This window comes from Nesoenas mayeri, assembly GCF_963082525.1.
Source record: "Nesoenas mayeri genome assembly, chromosome: 3".
Taxonomy (NCBI): Eukaryota; Metazoa; Chordata; class Aves; order Columbiformes; family Columbidae; genus Nesoenas; species Nesoenas mayeri.
This window is the reverse complement of record NC_137544.1, coordinates 61,933,390-61,955,573: the sequence shown is the minus strand read 5'-3', so window position 1 is coordinate 61,955,573 and position 22,184 is coordinate 61,933,390.

Below are 22,184 nucleotides of genomic sequence, written 5' to 3'. Positions count from 1 at the left end.
AATGCTATGTTTGTGAGATTTTAATCACCTCTACTGCAAACAATTATGAAATTATAAACAGAAGATTATGACTTCAAGTGGGAACTAAGTGGTGGGAGCAGATGAACTCTTAAAAGCAAAGATCCTGTTACCATGCAAATGCTTCCAGTAACGAAGAAAATAAAGCAAAAATAATGTAAAAAATCTAAATGTGAGCATTTGAATCATAGACAGCAGTGGGTCTTTCAGACAGGATAATGGTAGTTAAAATTATTTCTTAATGAACTTATAAAACCATGTCAGCAATTATTATTTCATTATATATCCATTTTTGCATCTGTAATATTTTTTCATCAGCAGGATTTTGTTTTGAAAAACAAAATCCTACCAGAGCCTACCATTTTTAAACACAATCTCATTTTCTGAAGACAGCAGATGCTTTTCACACTTCTTATTTTTCAATGGCTGCTACATTATCTATCAGCAACCCTAGCTAACTGGGGAGGTCCCAGTTGACTGGAAATTGGCAAACATGACACCCACCTACCAGAAGTACTGGAACAAGGATCTGGGGAACTACAGACTTGTCAGTCTAATGTTGGTGCCAGGGAAGGTCATGAAGCAGATCATCCTGAGTGACATCACATGGCACATACAAGAAAAACAAGCCATCAGGCCCAGTCAACATGGGTTTATGAAAGGCAGGTCTCCTATTTGATCAACCTGGTGTCCTTCTAACACAAGGTGACCTGTCTAGTAGACGAGGGAAAATCTGTGGGTGTTGTGTACTTAGACTTCAGTAAAGCCTTTGACACTGTATCCCACGGTATTCTCCTGGAGAAGCTGGCAGCTCATGGCCTGGATGGGTGTACTCTTCGATGGATAAAAAACTGGATGGATGGATGGCTGGGCCCAAGAGTGGTGGTGAACGGAGCAAAATTCAGTTGGTGGTCAGTCATGAGTGGTGTTCCCCAGGGGTCAGTATTGGGGCCAGTCCTATTTAATCTCTTTATCAATGATCTAGATGATGGGATTGAGTGCACCCTTAGTAAGTTTACAGATTACATCAGTTTGTTGGGAGTGTTGATCTGCTGGAGGGTAGGAAGGCCACAGAGAGGGATCTGGACCAGCTGGATCACTGGGCTGAGGCCAGTTGTATGAGGTTTAACAAAACCAAGTGCCAGGTCCTGCACTTGGGTCACAACAACCCCAGACAGTGCTACAGGCTCAGGGAAGAGTGGCTGTAAAGTTGCCTGGTGGAAAGGGATCCGAGGGTGTTGATTGACAGCTGACTGGATATGAGCCAGCAGTGTGCCTGGGTGGTCAAAAAGGCCAACAGCATCCTGACTTGTATCAGGAACAGCGTGACCAGCAGGACTGGAGAAGTGATTGTGCCACTGTACTCGGCACTGGTGAGGCCCCACCTTAAATATTGTGTTCAGTTTTGGGCCCCTCATCATAAGAAAGACATTGAGGTGCTGGAGAGAAAGCAGAGAAGGGCGATGAAGCTGGTGAGGGGCCTGGAACACAAGTCTGATGAGGAGTGCTTGAAGTAACCGGGGCTGTTTAGCCTGGAGAAAAGGAGGCTGAGGGGAGACCTGATCGCTGTCTACAACTACCTGAAAGAATGTTGTAACATGGAGGGTGTTGGTCTTTTCTTCAAAGTAGCAAGTGATAGGACAAGACAAAATGGCCTCAAGGTTTAGATTGGTTATTAGGAAAAAATTATTCACAGAAAGGGTTGTCAGGCATTGGGACAGGCTGCCCAGGGAAGTGGTGGAGTCACCATCCCTGGAGATGTTTAAAAGGCGTTTAGTCGAGGTTCTTAGGGACGTGGTTTAGTGCTACAGTTTGGTTATGGTTGGACTCAATGATCCTGAAGGTCTCTGCCAACCAAAAGGATTCTGTGATCCTATGATTCTGTGATTCCACATCCAAGAAAGGCAAGGCATGCATGGTATATACTACAGCTTTCCTCTCTCTCCAGTTGAACAGTGCTCAGGAGGTCACGAGTAAGCCTGACATGTTCAGCTTCAAGGATACCAATAGGATACCAAGGGATACCAATAGAAGAAGCCAGCAAGCACCTACACAACAGTAGCACAGGTGTTCTCCAAACCACTCTCTGCCAGACTTGCTCTTTTATCTCCAAGGCAGGATATACAGAGAAAAGTATCTGACACCAGCCCACCTTCTCAAAGAGTTGCAGTAATGCACCATCAAATGCACAACCACCCCTCTGTATTTCACTGCTTTTTCTTACAGGGAATGACTGCAAGTGTTCTGCTTAGCACATCTGTGCAGGTTTAATTCATGTTACTCTCTCCTGATTGATGTTGGCTTAACAACGCTGGTTAACTGAGTGATGGCACTGTTCAGAGAGACCTGCTGTTCTCATGTGGCTTGTGGATTTGGATTGCCCTGAGAATCCCTGGCAAATCCTGACACATCCTCTTAAAAAGCTTTTCTTCCCAGGAAGCTCTTTGACCTCACTGTAATAAGTAGCTGGATATTTATGGCTCTCACTGAATTATATGTACTGTTTAGGGACCTCTGCACAAGATTCCTCTAAACTTGCTTTATATATCTTTGGAGTGTGTTTTATTTCTGGCAGCTGGCTGAGTGGCCTGAAAGACCACCTGGAGCTGGAGCTTGCAGTCGCTACTGGCATAAGAATGGGAGAACACTAACAGCTGGAGACAACTCCAGGGCACTGAGTCCAGTAGAGGTGATCTGCTCCAGCAAAGGTGATTCACCTGAGGACTGAGGTGTAGTGCAGTTTCCAGGGAGCAGAACTGGTTGTAGTAAAGGTGAAGTCACTGGTGAAACCTAAGTTAATATCAACGTTTTATGTAAGTGGATAGAGTTTTTACCACTGAAGACCTGGTAGATGTATAATTGCCTGAAAGTTAAAGTGCCTTTAGAGCAGGATGGAGGTGAGATTAAGGATATGGCAGACATTACTCACATCATGATCTTTTTATGACAGCATGGTAATCAGGTGAAAATGGAGGTTTCTTCAGAACTACACTTGGAACAAATTGCTGATATTTGTTAGGTGACAAGGTTTCAGTATATTTGCTTTGCTTACTGAAGCTTCGGTTACTCTAAACACATAATTGCATGCCATGTGATAAGACTAACACAGACTACAAAAACAGCTTCCAATGCTAAAAGTAGACATTGAGTGAAATCTGTCACCTCAAAGGAATAACATAAAATTCAGTTAAGACTTGCTTTGGTAATGTTTGCCATCTTGCTTGAAGTCTCATCTTCCAGGAAGAATAAATGCATAAGAAAATCAGGTTTTATTTTTTAAGTAAATCTCTAGCTTTGTGTTGGAGAGAAAATCTTGAATGTATTACTCACTTTGAAAGTGCCTAAATCAGAAATCTAATAAAATAAAATTTCTTTTCAAAATCTCATGGAAAAGAAGGAAGACATTTACCTCCAAAGTTTATCTCAGTGCTAGGTTGCTGAGGCTGAAAGCTGTGGTCACATATACACAACATTTTGAAGATTTTTGTGGAATTTTGCCATATCCTTTTCTTTCAAATTGATACAATTAATAGGTTTAAGCTAATCCAAAACAAGATCTTCAAAGGACATGTATTTGAAAGCACATGCAGTTATGCCATGTAAAGCCTTAGTTCACCTATAGAGGCATTTAGATGTCAGCATCTTACTGCACTTTCTCTGAAAACTATATGGCAACAGGAAATTTCACACTATCATTTACATTTTATATGGTCTTTCTGTAAAACTTCTTTGCAAAACTCACAGAGCTGAAAGAAGAAACTATCCCAGTTTTTGTTATAGCCTAGACAGTTCTTTTATATTCTTGTTGCTCAACCTTGTAATTTAATGGTAAGTGTCTCAGGTTTGGATTGTTTAAGTCAATAGATCATATTAGAAAATCAGCTTAAAAAGAAACAAAATCTTTCCTAGCTACCATTGTTTGATACAAACAATTGTACTCTGAGGGTACAGAAATCAAAAAGTTAAATAAAATGTATTTTTCTTTAATAACCAGACTCATGAATTTTCTTTAATAACCTAAGTCATGAATTTAGAGACCTAACTCAATGTGATGCTTTAGTTTTACACTTAACAATAATGCTTAGATACATGCTTTTTTTCTCTTTACATATAGTGTTAGGTGTTTTTTAAAAGATCAGCAAAATTTTTCTTATTCTTCCTGAGATATAGAAGTGTGAAACACAAGCACACACTTTACCTACTGTCAAAATGTCAAGGTTCCTTTTCCTAGTGCTGTCTGTGGAAATAATTGAAGTTAGACTGTACATAGCTCTTATATAGAAAGACACTAATGGTTTGAATCAGTTTCCTATTTAAGATTCTAAAAGAGATAACAAATAGACAGCTGCTTCCAAATGCAGTGATTGTGGCACCTTTGGAATCCTAGCATTTTCTAACCTTTCTCTGCCTTTATACCACCACTGCTTCATTTTCTTTTCAAAGGACACACAGAGTACAAGCTGTGTTTTTAATAATTTTGCTAGGTTCGTAATACCAGTGCGATGTTTTAATGAGATTCAAGAAGTAAAGAGGCAGTCAGCCAACTGTTTTCACTGGGACACTTAGCAAAGTGAGATATACAACAAAGGAAATTATATATTTTTTTTCTTCTCATTCTTTGTTGGATGCTATTGCAACCTGCAAATGCTACACTGTCATAGACTTCTACCATTCTCTGCTGCAGGAAACAACCAGTGTACTGTAACAGACACACTTCTCTATTACCCTGTTTAGTGTCTCCAGCTAAAAAGCAACAACAGTTCATCCTTGGTCAGGTCCTAGTTGGGACTACGTAATTACCATTGTGGTGGATCAGAGGCAATTAATTTTATTCCTCTTGCTTTAAAAAGCAGCAATCAAAGGGGGGGATGGTGAGGCATTTAATGTCAGAATAGAGTCCAACACAGGGGTTACACATTAAAATAAGAAAATGTCAAACAACAGCAAAGTTAAAATAGCACTACCTCAGCTTGCTTACAGTGGCAGAGCACTACAGGGAACAACACCAGTTTATACTTTCGAAAGATCTGTTGCAGGTTTCCAGTAGTTCAAACATTGCTGTTACTAAACCATGTTTTTTATCTAGTCATCACAAAGTGCAATCTTTCTACTACAACAAGCTTTGCTGCTTGATTGGTTTTATTCAAATATCAGACTAGGAGATGACAATACAACCTTTTTGATACCTTCTTGGATCTTTCCTCAAGGTGCTTATCTATACAGATCCCCAATAAGAATGGTTTCACCCTAAGAAAAAAAAGACTTCTGAGTAGCAAGATCAACCTGTGAGAGGTTTGTCCAACTTATTTCCCAGCTCACATTGCATTTCATTTTCAAAATAAGAAGTCAACCACAGTAACAAATCCTGTCTGTCACCACACCTCACCACTGTCCATGAAGAGGAGGTAATTCACATAGAGGGCATCAGTTGCTTCTGACACACATGAAGATGTTTGCATAAGCTGTTAAGTGATAATCATAAAAATCTGTCTGTTCTCAATGAATTGCCAGCATAGAAATAAAGCTTCCTTGAAAGCCAGTATACAGGTTGCCTTGTCCTTTTTCAAAAACAATGACCAGAAAAGAATGTTCTGTATGGGTAAGATAATAGTATATTTGTTAAACATGTTTCAAAGGAAGAGACATTCTAAAGTATGTGACATAAACTACCTTAAATCTAGTAAACTATGTTATAATATCCTTTGAAACAATGAGCTCCCTAATCTGACAGCAAAAGTAAATGCTAGTTTTAGCCCACTATGGTGCTCTTGAAAAAGAGACTGCAGTAAAAATGATGTACGTGCTTTGCTAAATGATCCATTTCTATTCAGATAACAAACATCTCTTGACATCTAAAAATGTTATCTCTTTTGAAACTGAATGGGCCTGTCAATAGACTCTTGCATGGGTGAATTGGCTCAGGCTATTTCAGAGAATGTTTATGGGGAGGACTTCAGATAAATATATAGAAAATACAAGACAGGATTAGATTTTGTTCTGTCTGCTAAGTTACACAACTAATCCATTTGTTTATATTTTCCAAATTTTTATTTTAAGGTTTTGCTTTTTGTTTTTATTGGATGTGTTTTTTAACATTATCTGAAAGCTTGCCAGATGAAAACCTGGATGCTTTAATATTTTAGACTTCAGGGGTTTTAACCTCTAATGTTGGGAGTCATGCACTTGCAGTATTACCTGACGTCACCTAGACAAGGCAAATAACTAAGTGCATACTGGTCAGCTGTCCTGCAGTGATTCATTTCAAGGCTTTTACCTCATGTCCTCCCCTGTTATGGAGGCTACATATTATTAGTGGTAGCATGGAATTGTCATTGTCTTTAACTTTGTGAAGCCAAGTGCCACACTGGCAGCAGGAATCTGGAATAAGAGATGAGTTATGGAGTTACACGCCGCCGTTGTGGCCAGGGGATGAGTCCCGCAGCCACAAGGAACAGGAAGTCCTCCCCACTTATAATCTCATGTCTGTCTGCTGTGCAGTCTACTGCTCACCTGTCACACAGTCCAGAACCTGGATTATCCCCAGTAGATGACACTGTATGTTCTTCAACCCCAGCACACAGTGCATCAACTCACAGATGTCAAGACTTCAGAAAATCAGAAGCACTGTAAGAACAATTGTGATCCCAATTTTAGGTTTAAGTTATGAGGTGTAATATTGCATATGCAACATAAGTGGAAAGGTTAAGTTGGACTGAAAGTCAAGGCCTTAAATTCATTAGTGGTACTCCTCTCACTACATCTGTTTTACATTGATATAACACCACCAGACTTTCTCATTAGAGCATTTTCATATACATCAGAGCAGAAAGGAACATATTCTAAGTACACACACAGATTCAGGGCCAAAGGCAGGGGGAGGGTTTGGGAGCCATTCAGTGTACAAGAACAGCCATCAGGAAGTTCTCCCTGGTATGAATGTTAACTTTTCAGTGCTTTCGTTAGAAAAGGCTAATACATGTTTAAAACAAACATGCTAGATTTCAGAAAACAGAGGTTATGCATACAGCTGTTACACACATACACACACCCACCAAAAAATCTGTTATCAAACCACACGTTAGCCCAAGCAATCATTTGCTCAATAAGCAGGAGCAATACTGAAGGTAGATTGAGGTAAACTGTTTGGGCTTTCATCACTCATGCGCGTCTGGGTAAACAGTATGGTATCTTACAATTAGCCCTCCCTTTTAGATTCTGTTTTACATGGTATGCAAAGAGTTTGCACTCCAAATTGTTGGTGTCATTTGTGCAGTATACCTCTAAGGATCTTGGTGGAAATACTGAAGAACCAAAGGCAAAAATGCATTTATAATAATATGCAATCTCAATTCCTTGCTAATGTTTTTTGTTTTTTTTCTCAAGAAAATACTTTAATTGTTCTGTCTATCATAGTCCGCCTTTCTGTTGTTAGAACAACATATTCAGTACTGACAGCTTGGCTAAATACCAGCCTACCAGGAGAGTAACCTGATTAATTGCCTGGATTCTGGCTTCATAAAACAGCTTTCACACCTTAATCTGGACTAGTTCGCATCTGTGGCTGTCAGGTTTCTGGCTTGCAAATGAAGAAATCAACTGCTTCTGTTCCTTAAAGAATACCCAGGAGTATCAAACCTCATGCAGAAAGTCAAAACATACAATTTAATTTCCATACAGAATAAGAATAACATATTTTGTTAATAAGAACTTCTCTGAATTACTGTACCTCTCTTTTTTCTAATTTTTTAATACACAGAAAATACCATAACATGGCACTGATGAGAAATTAAATCAGGCTTCTAGTTAAAATTTAGATCACACCACTTTTGTAACCAAACTGACTGTAATCTCAATTATGTCATCTGGGTCCATTCAGACCTTGTGAGTGACATGCTTGAGTAATTTATTTTTTTTTTTAAATAAACAAAAGGTATTATGAAAAGCTTGCCTTATGGCAACATATACTCCAAGAACTATCAACAAACTAAAAATCCTGCCTTTCAAACTTACACATCAGTTCAGTTGAGAGATGTGTAAAAGGACAATGTTGTTGCTGTACAAGAAACAGATTATTTTACCCCCCTACAACCTCCCTCTTTAAACAGACTTGAGCCTAGCTAAATCAATTTCTTTACAGTAAACATAAACACTAAATATCTATAAAACTCCAGTTTTTTGAAAGGAAAGTGAATGCTCTTCTAAATCATAAAAGTCTTGCTGGCATCAGATGTTCTATTAAGAAAAAAAAAAATGCATGGCCTACTTTACCTTCCCCCATACAAATTAAAAACTGTGTACACTCTTCTGTGTTTAAAAGATACTAACATATTAAATGAACATTAAGGGTGACAAGATAATCCCTTAAATAACAAAAAATGCTGGAAATCAGGTTTTTTCTACTTTAGAATTTAAATCAAAGTCCATCACTGTAGAAGCTGAATATCTTGCATACAAACGCAGTATCAATAACAAAATCCTCACAGATTTTATAGCATTTTTCATACTTATCTGCTTTGACATCAGAATTTTGCCTGTACATTATTAATTCAACGACACTGTTTATAAGTATTGATGATACAATCTTTAATTAGGTAATTACCCAGTATTTTTCAACACAATGCACAAGATGACTGGCTCTCTCTTCATGAGCAGCTAATCAATATTTCTTCTTATCCTACCATATATTGTGTAGTTGTGACCTTATTTATTCCAGAGTCACTTCACTCAGCAGAGTAATATTTATTTCTCAATAGACTTCTTTGTGATATTGCTGTCACTGTAATAGGGCTCAAAAGCAAAAAATTCATCTTTGCATTATCCTTAGTAGGCAAAACCTTTGGAGGATTAAGACCTAGGAAACAATTGGTCTCTGCTAGGGTCTGAAAGTCTTTTTCTCCTGACCATCCTTCTGGCCCATGCTCTTGGACTTCTGTCAAAACCACAGAATGAGAGAGAAGAAGTGAAGGAATAGCATATTTCTAGGTCCCATTCAATATGGGATCAAGCCATGACCCTGGACTTGGCTGTTAGAAAACATTTCTGGGTTCCACAGTTTAAACCTGACCAGAGAAACAGAAGGTCTGACATTTGCCCCAGTTTCATGTGCACAGATGTAGGAACAGATTTCTGTACCCTTTCCTCATTTTTTAGCATTTCACCAAAGCAGCTCAGCTGGACAATAGCTGGGATTCCAAGGGAAAGATAACAAGTGTAAAGGAGTTCACTCTCCTGGAATATGGGAAGGGCACCTTGACCCTGCCCAGATCTTCCCAGATCTTCCTCTTGTAGACAACAGCTCTAGCCCCTAGAACATCACATAAAATTAACATGACACAACCATCATCACTGTTCGAAGAGAAAAACTCTGTCCTCTGAAACCAAACCTTCACATCCTCTTATACAGCTTTGGGCAGATAGAATGTCTTGTCCTGAATACTGGGCATTTCTTAATCACTCAGAGGACCTGGAAGAATAAAATATATTAATTAGACCCTCACAGAGAATTTCAATACCTTCCTGACATTGAGTTTCAAAATTTGAGTTGTACATGGAAAGAAGTTTGAGATGTTTTCTAAAATGTGTACTGTCTCCTACCACTAGTGTTTCATGTTGCTTTTTTAATGTAAAAGTTTAAGCAAGGAAATTTCAGAAGGTGAAGATTAGTTTTTTATGTGCCTCATTTACTTTACAGTGTTAGTTCTAAATGGTCAGCAACAACTTTTATCCAATAACCAGCAACTAAAAACCTGGGAAAGTAAAATACACACTAAAGTTCACAGAGGAATTTAGACCTTACTTTAACAGCTCAAAGCCACTGTGACATTCTTCTAGTATGAAAAACTTAGACACCAAGAAGTACATCTTATTGATTTTCCACGGCAGAAGTAGAAGGAAATGAAGGTCCAGAAGGAAAATAAATTCTTATATGACCATATACACTGCACATCATACTTCTAGATTTTTCAGACAATTGGCTTATGCCGATCACCATCTCCACACCATGTTAAACATGCAACTTTCAGGGATAAATAGAGAGGGTAGAAATAATGAAGCTTCAGTTTATGCACAAGTTATCTTTAGTTTAGTGAGAAACTGATAAACTGTACATTCGAATTCTTCTGCCCTGAATCTACTTTGGTCTGAAAACAAACCATTAGAAGTCAGTTTTCTTTCTCTTTATCTCACAACTTGACAGACTGAAGAAAATGAAAAACAGAATATGTCTGTCTTTTTTCCTTTCCTCTTTTTCTTTTTTAATATTTTCTGTAAAAGGAAAAAATGAAAGCCCAATAAATATAGCTGAGGGAATGATGCCTGAGTTGTTGCAACACTGCACATATTCTTATAGCCTTCTAAATCGTAAAATGTTAACAGCAAAACTAAATCTTGACATCTTGATAGCTGAAACCATACTGCAATATGGCACATCAATTGCCTGTTATGTTTTTGAGGACCAAAAAATATTCTCTTCTGTACCATTAACATAAATCAAACTGGTTAAATCACTTTAATACTCCAGGTGCCTTTTTTTTTTTTTCCTCAGATGGCACGATGGTTGATGTCAGTGCTAGTGGCAGAGAGGGAAGCAAATAAGAGGGGGAAGGGAAATCAGATAGACTGCAGATTTGCAGGAGGGTTCCATACACAAATCAAGCCCAATAAGTTTGTCAGATGAACATTTCACATTAAACAAAATAATAACCTGTCATATGATTTTAAACAGCTTCTTTATTTTTTTTATTTCTCTCTTATTTTTTTTTTTCCCCCAGGTTTCAGAAGAGCAATGCAGGGCTGTAAGTGCAGTGCCACAGCTGCATTTCTCAAACTCAGAGCAAACATTTAAAAGCCTCCACACCCTTGGTTCTTGCCAGGTGTTGATTCTGACAGGAGGAGAAGTACCATTTTTTTCCAAAACCTTATCATGGGTGGATTATAGCCAATGCAAAACAAAAAAATAAATATAATCTCTCCTTCTGCAGGTCTGGAAAATTACTGTGCACAAGTAAGATATCCATTAAAATAAAATAAATAGAAAAGGCACAACACACCAAATTGACATATGTCTCTTTTGGATGTTTGAAGTGCTAAATCTCATGCCTTAAGTAACCAAGTTAGGACCTCAGCATCCCCCTGCTAACCACCAGTAACTGATTTCTCTCAAAGCAGCTCTATCCATTCTTTAACAAATATCTAAGTCTTTCATGGCAGCAAAAGCTCATGCTGGAATTCCTCTACTTGGAGAAGGAATGGAGCTCATAAAATCTCAGGGTTCATTTAAGGTAATCTGTCTATGAACTTGTTTTTTCATAAGTTCTATTTCATGAGCTGCCTTAATTTCAGACCACTAAAACTGTAATTAATGGTAATGGAGTGACTAGACCTCATTTGTCTGATGAGTGCACAGTCCACCTGATGCCCGTTCTTATACTAAGGTTTGCTGCTGTATTCAAACACGATTGTATGGGTTAGTGGTTGAGGGATCTGGGTTAATTTCTGCCATTGTTTGTATATCATCTTGGCTTTTGCTTTAACATCTGTGCCTCAGTTACTCCTGACTGTGAAAAAAAAAAGAAAAAAACAAACCTATGCAAATCACTTCAAGTTTTGTGCATAAAGGAGTCCTAGCTGTACATACAGAGCATTAGCCAATTCATTCTCCAGTGTAATTAGGTTGCTTGTAGCTAGTTCTCTTTGTATCCTGATGTATTACAAAACTGTTAGAATTACAAAACAAATTAAGAATTTAGGTTCTGGTTCTGTTCATACTGGATTTTATGGCAAATTTCCCATTAAATTCATTGGTTCAGGATCACAGCTTGTTGAGCATAATTCTTCCAGTTTGTTGTTGGTATAACAAAGAGTTTGTATTGTAGTCTTTGTTCATTGCAATATTCAGGATATAGTAAATATATAATTAAAAGAAACTCAGTAAATGTGTAGCTACATTCAGAGTGACTCAGATTAGGATTTTAATGTAAGAGATACTGTAACAGAGGCAGTGTATATTTGTACATGAAAGAGAACTCAGATGCAGAGCTATTTGTTGAAAGAGTACCTCAAGTCCTCAGTCTCTCTTGTCTATAAATTGCATTCATAATAGACAGCTCATTAACAACTCATTATGATACTGAATATTGCACAAACAGACACAGTGCAGCAAAGGAGACAAAAACTGAATTTATGAAAGGGGAAATAGGGAGATATTTTTTAATTGAAGAGTGTGACTTCATTAATGGCATTTGAGTTCTCTTCCACATTCGAATTGTCAGAAACAAATCTAGTGATAACTACCACTTATCAACATCTGAGAAAAAATATGTATACTATACATAGATAATAGACCAGCTGCATAAGCATGCACTGCCTGCTTTCCACAGACTACAAGATTTAGGAACTATGAATTAGTAAAATTCTACTAAAGTGAATATAAAGCAAATAGGGATTCAGTAACTCTGTATCATCTGTGGAATGAGTTTAGTAACCTTTATAGTGCAGCCTAGGAAATACTACTGCTTCCTTAACACTAACAGTCTTCAGAAAGTTACAGTGACACTTAAAACGTTGCCATTTGACATCTTTATTCAACCACCTATCAACCACATTTTAATTATTTTCTTTCATGGAAAAGTCAGTACCAAAGGAAAAATGTTTTTTTTCAAGTCCATGAGATCACAGATAAACTGATGGCACCAGGGAGAAGAAGTCTAACACATCTTCTCCATGTCCTAGTATCATTTCAAAGGAGGTGTTGATACTGCAGTTACACTGGTAGCATTGAATTACACAGCTCCACAATCATTTTTCAATACAATAGGATCAATGACTCCTGCCAGACAGTAACATCGATACTTCAGATTATTTAAGTTAGGAAATTCATCGTTCCTCTGCAGTAATACTAGTGACAGGAAAGTATGAAGTAGTCAGAGCAGAACTCTAAAAAATCTGGAAATTAGCACAGAAAAAACTGTAAAGAGAAAAGGTTATATTCTTATCTACTAGCAAAGGATTTAGAAATTTATAAGAACTATGTATGTTCAGTGTCTTAGAGATTATTTTTTATTTCAGTACACTTTATGATAAGATCTGTTTTGTACAAGGAAAATTAAGACCTGGTACATTTCATTTTTCCTACCTTCAAGGAAAAGCCCAAAGCTCTGTTGTAGAGTCCAGTAGAGTCTGATGATGAATTATGCTATCATTGCCCTTTTCCAACAAAAGGATCTTCTTTGCACACCTCACACTCAACTCTTCCTTACTGTGGTCTATCTCAATCATGGTGTGACACTGCGATGAAATAAAAAGTTGAAAGAGGACATTTTCTGTCCAGTCTTCCTCTGAGAATATTTTCTTTTTTTATCCCTTAACTGCAGTGCTAGAAGGTAATATCTGGGAAGCCATCTGCCTGCTCCTCACCTTTTTGCCTATGTCATGAGTCAAAATAATGAATCAAAGACAACCCCTTTTTCTTCCCTTTCTCATTTGACATTTAAACATAGTCTTTCTCAAGGGACAAGTTGGCATCCTGTAGTCAACTCATATGATTTCTAGACGGCCCAGAGAGGTCACCAAAATGTCTCTGAATGTCTTCTTCCAAACTTGGAGGTTTATCACAAAGGTTTGAGAAATGGATGTTAATTTGCTCATTTGGGATTGTGTAATCTCATTTTGGAACTCTGGAGATACTGTTCTGCATTGGGATGAGGAGGAGCTGGGTTCTTTCCGAGTCTCAGTAAGAAAGGCACAACAAGTAGAATAAGGTAGAAAGTAGGAAAAAAAAAAAATATCGATAGCAAGGTAATCATGTATTCCTTCAGATGGTGGGGATGTCACAGTTATACAGCATCGGGTAGACCCCAGATGGGCAGCCTTGGTATGCTGTGCAGGATCCACAGCTGTGGAGAGGTTCAACCACCACCTACATGGTGGCTCCTTATACCTGCAGGTCAGAGTGATATCTCTTTTTTAATGCCCACCAGAGCATATCTAGCCACATGTAACTAGGAATTGTTTCTAGGAACAGCACGTACCCAGGGTATTCTGGCACATTCCCTTACATTGTTGTATGCATGGGGTTGTATTGTGACCACTCGTGCTGACACACAGGTTTCTCAAGCCTCAAGTTGAAGGTCCAGTGTAGCAGATGTAGCTTGTTCAAGATCTCTAACTCCCTGAATACACTGCCATCTGCAAGATTCCTAATGCAGGTACTTATTTGTATCCTGAAGAGCTGGTTTCCTCAAGCTAATTGAAACTGATTTGGAGGAAATCCTTTAACCATTCTAAATGCATTTTATAAAAAATGTCACTGCATTTCTGTTAATGTATTCCTACATAGATCACTAATGCTGTTGTTGCAATATAGTAATAAAAATTGAACAATTATGTTATTTGAGACTAGAGACCCTCATAAACTTATATAAATACTAGTATAAAGTTTTGCAGTCATTGTATAGGTTGATGATCAAAACAAATTTTATTAAAAATATCTAGTAGAGATTCTGTGTTTTGGAGTGAATATAATTCTCCATTTTTATTCTCTGGTAGAACAGCACTCTGTCACATAATCACTGCCACAGAAAATTCTGATTCCTTCTTACCAGATAACATTATGAAAAATCAAAATTTGTGGTTTGTTTGTGTGTGAGGGGAATGGGAATGAAGAGTCATATGAGGTAAACAAAATATGAACTTTTTTCTAAGGAGTTATTTCCAATGATGAAATCAGAAAGGGTGAATGTTGAGTTTTCTATTTTTTCCCCTGCCTATTTCAATTGTATTTTCATTTGGATACCTTTGGCAACTTCACTGTTTTGTTTATTTATGATATCACAAGGTAGAGAAGGGGTGATCCACTAGATCAATTTAGTCCTTGAGGGAATGTAGTTTCCCAGTAGCTGCAAGGTCATTAATTTAAAAAATACATCTTTTGGTAGGCTGGCAAAAGATATCTTAGTTGACAGAGGCTTGTGGGAGAGGTGGTCTTCAAAGTGACGGCTTGTTCAGAGAAGGAAAATCTGCCTATGAGGACAGATATTGTCAGAATGTAAAACTTGTGGCTTAAATTCAGCTGAATGAACATGTCACTTTTGCAACGATACCGAAGTGATAGAGGCTAGGACTCTTTCTCCTTCAGGGTTGGGGGAAGAGAAGATACTTTTTTCTAAATTCTAAAACCATGGGTTTTTTAGTAAATGGCTTGAACTGAGTGGCATTCTTTTCTCTTTCTTTCCATTCCCACATGCCTGCTACATTTATCTGCCCAGCTGTGCTAGTAAGTATGATAAGGTATTTTAACAGTCAACAGTGAATTACTTACTTGCAGTTTTATAAAATAGCATAGCTGCAGAAAGTAATCATAGCTCTATATTTTGATGCATAGTGTCCTATTTCCTTACAGGTTTTGATACATCTTTGGCTTAGTTTCATATCTCATTTCTGCAGTTTATAAATTAATTGACTGTTTCTTGTGGTGAAGGAGATCATATTTTAAAAATTTTCTGCTGACGTATTATAAGCTATAGTGTGATACTGTCTATGTGTCTTGATGCAGTTATGATGACTGAGCTGCACTCTGCTAATTTACAAGTTAGCTGGTTGGGTACAAGGTATTTTGGAAACACTCCCTCTGCTGGGACACTCTCCTTGTCACAAAAATTCCCCAATGAAATAATGTGTTACATTTTGCTTCTACAACAGGTAAAACCCCAACTTTTCTGTAAATCACTGACATTAAAGGGTTCAATTGATTTAAGACACTTCAGACTAAAGTCTTAAAGCTAAAGATACAATTATTTAACTGAATGTAATGGGATTGGAAGTTTATTTTTCTGTAAAAGACAAGTTAGCCAGTATTTAAAACAAAATCTAGAATAAGTGCCTGGATAATGTTTCTTCATTTTCCTCATAAAAAAATGTGTTGTTTTATATTATTATAAATTAGCCACTATAAAACAGTGTGACAGTTACAGGCAGAGGTAGAACTTCAGTTTCTACTGTAATGTAGGATGATCAACACTCTATAAAAATGAAAATCATAAATCAAAATACATATATAACACTTGCCCCTCATTCCTATGTTGATTTGATTTCTAAAGCTGGAAAGAATAATTAATCTGACCTAGTGTATAACAAGGCCATTTAATGTCATGTAAAAATGACTATGCGATTTTCAATAACCTATCTTCCAGAAAAAGCCACTACACTAGATGCAAACACTTTGAAGAGATATACTTATTTTGCCAATGATAAAAAAATATTATCTTTGGGTATTCCTGACTGGCAAAGCTTTGGAAAATTAGAGAAAAATTAGTATTTTCCATTCAGAGTATAAAGTACCTGTGTTTCTTTGTCTTTCCCTGTTGATTTCATGTACATTGAAGCAGGTATCAGCAAAAAAAAATTACCCACTTAAAATACTTAAGCTTGACAAAAGACCTCTGTTAATTTCAGGGTGAAATTGTTTTTCTCAATTTCAGTCTGAAATACATATATAAGGATGACTTATTAGCTTTGGTTATCACTGAAGATAGCAATTTAAAACAGAAATACTGACCTTAGCTAGAAAAAATATTAATGTTTACACAGTGATCTGCTTGCAAAGACTTTTAAGAGAGAGCAGAAAAATTTTGGGGTGTTAAGGCAAAGGAAATGAATGCTTCATCTTATGATCAACATCACTTTTTGCTGTTGCACTCTTCAAGGAATTTCACCAATAAATATTATCATCCACAAGTGCACAAATACTCATGACCTTTTGGGATGATCTAAGGTTTTAAATGATGTTCAATTGATCGTTCCAAATCCATATCCACATTTTTCATAAATATCTACTGTCGAGAACCTTGGCAGGGAAAAATCAAAATTTTCCCCATTCCCATATGGCCAAACAGAGACATTCATCAAAGCTTTAGTTCCCACTGACTGTCATTCTCTATTTTCACACCAATTAGAATGTGACACCCAGGGTTCATTAAAATAAATGAAGTTTAAGAATTGTACATAAAGATGGACTTGCTTGGTTTATATTTATTTAGTTAGTCCGTTTATTTATTTGTTTGTTTTCCTTTCCCACGTTTTAAAAAAATGTGTTTATGTTTATCCTATCATCAACAAAATCTTACTGTATATGGTGTTCCACAATTTTCCACCTGTGATTCATTATCTGTCAATGCTATGACATGGGACTGCAATTTAATGTGTGTTTTGTTGTAACAGACACACATACATGTACAACCATCAATTGTTTTGGAGCCTTCATAAAGGTGCTGGAGTCCTCAGCAGAGAACATTTTCAGTGACACTGGCTGTCTAACTCCCATTGTCTGAGAGCCAGTCACACATTTGAAAACTGCCATTATAAGTAATGTTATTGCACTATTATAAGTAAATGCAATATATATGCTATCATCTTCAGCTCATCTTCCAGTCTTGTAGTTCTGAGTCTTTTTGTCTTTTACTATGTAAATCTTTAAGTTAATTTTGTCAATGCATGCACAATTCATGGATATAAGATTGGTAAAAGCATAGTCAAATCTTCCCTGTTGACTAAAAGATCTTGAAGTCTCTGTGTGAAATAATGTTTATACATTTACACAAACATTTAATTCTTGAAATTAAGTGGATTTCAACAGATGGTTGTGCACAGGGACCTTAATCTTCACTTGTCTTTCTATGTAAAAATGTTGAAAGTAATTATTTCTATGGTTTCTTGATGATTTAAGGTTCGTCTAGTTTTCTTAGGATCCTCTTTCCCCTGTCTTGGAATACACTTTAGAGAATGTTACCTTTTATTTAGGAGGTGAAAGAGCCTGTGAACAGGCTAATTTTTTCAGTTTTGGCATGACAATGTTCAGTTATGACTTTTTGCTGCACTCAGAGTAAAGCTAAATCTGGCAGAGGGAAAAACAAGATTCTTCAAATCTAGGAGGGTCTTCTTTCATGAAGGATAAGTGCCTTCAGAACTTTACAGAGGAAAACTGACACATAATCACAATTGCCATTTCTGCATGCCCAAATGTCTTCAGGCAGTACTTCCCACAAAGCTCTGTGTGGACAGAAGGGGGGAAACTGTACTTCTGCAACTATTTGGAAGGGATGATAATGCATTACCAAATCATGCCATAGTAGAGGTATGACATATATGTATACACATAGGAGAAAATGCTTAATGTCCAAGACCAAGAAAACCCTCTGTTACAGCTCCCACCATTTGGCACCTAAAACCAAAAGAAACAACACAAAACAGATCTGCAGAAATGAGTCTTATGGATTTGTTGCTCTGAGAACTACTTACTCTTCTGCTATTCCATGGCATTATTTGTATTTCAAGGGCTGTGGCCCTTCCTCTCTGTTCAGGTGGTAGGACTGTTAAATATTTTTCTCAGATTAAACATTAATCATGAACTCCAAAACTTATTTCAAGGGAAAAATATTTTTCCTGTTTTTTACACCTCTCTTCTTCCTTTCAAAAGAAAGATAAATCTTCTCTCTGGCATATCAGTTCTGGAATAAGAGACACACTGGTGAATCTGCAAGAACATTAAATATGAATTTCTATCCCTGCAGGTTCCAGTTTAAACATTTACTTACAGTGCATTTATCAAGGAAAACAAAACAAAACAAAACAAACAAAACACACAAAACACAGTCCCTTTCTAGATTCAGTGAAACAAACTTTATAACTCAGAATTAACAAAATAGGACCAAAGTTTCATTCTTTAACTGTCAAAAGTAGAGATCCCTTTGAATTACATATATGAAACTGTTACTGGGGTGAAGTAGTTTGCTTTTTCTTTCCCTTGATCTCTGGTCTGCAGCCTTCCAGCAGACAACTAATAATAACCTGAAACAATTTTGTTGCTAGGTTTTCTAATGCCTTATACATGTGAACAAGGACTGAACATACCTTCTTGTTCTTCCTGTTAACTGACACAAAAAAAAAAAAAAAAGATTCCCCCACTTATCATTTCAAATGGTGGCATCTATCTTGATCTATTAAAAAAGGTGATTTGAACCCTTCCTGGGCCACACACCCAACCCTGCCTGCAGGGCTGGTGTCTCATTTCAGGAGTGTTCCATTAATTGGGAACAGGTAATCGATCCCGGCTACTAGGTGTTTACAGGTCATGCTTCAAAGGAAATTGCAAGGAAGGTAATATCCTGAAATAAATATAAAAATTTAATCTTTTAAGGCCATTGCAAATTACATTTCTTCAAATATTTTTAAACCATGTGAGCAGTAAACCAGCTATTCAGAAGAAAACTTAACCCCATACAGTAAGATATCTACCAGCTATTTATTTTTAAGAACTGAGATGTGCTAGTTCTGGATCATTTGTTACACACACCAACTGTCAGCAGGAGGCCAAAGATCTAGCATTTTACACATTTTTAAGTAAATGTTTGTTGATTCTTAGGTTGCTTAAATTAGAGGAAAAGGTTTCCAGTAGAGAATATTCTGCTTTCTTAAATGGAAAGAATTGTAAGATTTGTTGCAACTACAGATAAGCTATACTGAAGTGCCTTTTTGCACCTCTTAAGCACACTTTCCTGAAAAGAGGTTTGTTACCTTCGACTTTCTGTGGATGGAGGCATATGGTTCCACCACTCTCATACTGGAAATCCTGGCGGCAATATCTCATTTACTACACATGTTGAACTGACAGACCCAACTGTGTTTGTCATCAATATGTCTTTTCTTCCAAGAGCCTGTGGCAGCAGATGAATTAAAGTGACCTCAAGCCAGCTTCTCCAAAACAAAGCATTATTCACTCAAACACAGAGAATAGGGCTTAAACAAACAAAAGACCCTTACCTCAGCTTTCATCTTTCCATCTGAGCCTCAGTAAATTCAGCTTTGTCCTACTACTTCTATTTCTAGGCTAGGTGGGGGTAGATGAGACAGTTTATTTTATTTCATCTTGCTTATGTGCCCCTCAGAGTCAGTCATCATCTCCCCCCATGCAACTGCTGACAGCCCACTTAACCTCCCTTCTTCCCTTGAATCAGCATTTGGAAAGTTATAGTGTCCTGCTTGGGCCTAGAAAGGCTAAACTTGCCCACCAATTTGGTATCTGGCAGAGGTGATTTCCAATTCAGAGCCTTCCTGTTAGTTCCCACAAGGATTCTGGACATTTTCCTCAGACTCTGTCATTATTTTCTTTCATGTGGGTTTCCAATTGCAGTCAAGCAAGACAGTAACAATTAGGGAAAACGAGGTGCATATGATATTTGTTAAAAATATGCATAGCTCCAACATCATCCAAAGCAGTAGAAAGGAGACTTTAGTGGAAGTGACAGTCTCATTCCCTGTCACTGTCTCAGGGTTTAATTGATCACAAGAAAATTTTATTTCTTGTTCTTGAATTTCTAAAAAATTATCTATTTAATAGGATGTTTGATATACTGACACTCACTTTCGATTCATCCCACAACATAGGTGTGTTTTCTGTGAAATCAATAGCAATAGATGTAACTAAAAGATTTTAAGTAACTATCTTTTCCATAAAATAAATAAAATGTCTCTAAAAGTCAGTCAATTTGAACTACTTTCAAGATGTCTGGTACCTTGACTCCCTCTGGGCCAAGTGGAGGTGGAACTCTTCCTTGCTTACCCATGTCTCTGAGCTTTCATTGCTCAGAGCACCTCTTCACTCTCCTTCATTCTGTGTTACACAGAATAGGCTTCACCTGCTGAATCTACGATAGTTTCCTAAGAGAAGTACCAAGATCCTCATGTGAGCACTGTTTTACAATGTGCTGGAGAAGACACCTGGAAATACAATATGGAGAATGAAGTCTCTTAAGTGGATGGTGGACAAGACTGTTAATTATAGTAGGATCTATTTGACACCCAGATTTTCTTTCTCTGTTCAGAGAAATGAGGATAAGAGGCTTGACATAGCTTTGGCATTACTTGTATTACAGGTTTTTGCTATTCAGACAAGAAGGGGAGACCTTGTTACCTCCCCAGATCTAAAATACCATCAATTTCTGTACTTTTGTCTGTGAGCAAGTGCTGAATTAAAGTGGGTCACAGACAGCAGAGGACTAGAATGAGTTGTGCAAGCTTTCCATTTCCTTCCTTCTTTGCACTTATATTAGTTTTGTGGTGAGTTTGGCTGCTATAAAGCCAAGTCAAGCATCTAGTAAACTGTGTAGAAAATACACACCATTCAAAAAATTTGAAAAGCAACTAATTGCCACATACATGGCAGGCTGCAGTTACTTTTATCGTATATACATGGTTACTAATTTCAGTGATGAAATGTGTTCAAAGGCTAATTGGAAGCAAACCATTCTCACTGCACTGTAGCGTTAGATTACCACATACCACTAAATGAGCTTTCTACCAACATAGAACTGCTTTCAGAAGCAAAAGAAACCACAGCTCCTGGGAGCACACTCTTCCAGTGGGCTTCCCAACAGGAGACCTAGTGACTCATTAAGTTCCCCTTCACATGTCCTGCGAAGGAAGGGGGCAAAGCAGCAGGAACCACAACTGCAAGCACCAGAGCTGGCTGACAAGGAATCTTGTTTCCAGGTACTCAGTTGGGAATACCTCTGTTTTAAAGAAATACATTCTGCCCAGCTCCTCTGGAGTTCAATAATGAGTACGTTATAACTACTCTCCTCTGTAACAGTTCAGTAAAATCTACAGATATGTCTGGTGCCAACATGCAGTGCACCATCCTCACCTGAGCAGCCTACTCTGTTGAAGATGAAGCACTGCATGGTAACATCAGTCTCCCTGATAATGCTTCTGAATCAAAGTTACCACAGGGCATATTATTGGATTCTTTGGGCAGCTTTGGTCATTTTATTCTATCTCCAATTATTAAACAGAATCATTTCTGATGTTTGATGTTCAGTGAGAGGAAGGAAAAACATTTTACAAGTTCATCTTTGTTAATTCTACTTTATAAGGGATAAAGCCTAGCTGTATGATTGTAAAATCAGGTAAATTCCAAACATTACACCAAAACTTCTTAACATTGTAGTTTAACATCCAGGCACTCATACTGGGACAGTAGGCTAAACAAATTTGTGCTATTTGATGTAAGGAACTTGTTTATTTTTCCAACTAAACAGACTTTGCCAGGAGAAACAGATGATCTGATAACTGGAAGCAGATCTAACAGTGACTCAAAGCCTAAACTGTGAAGGCAA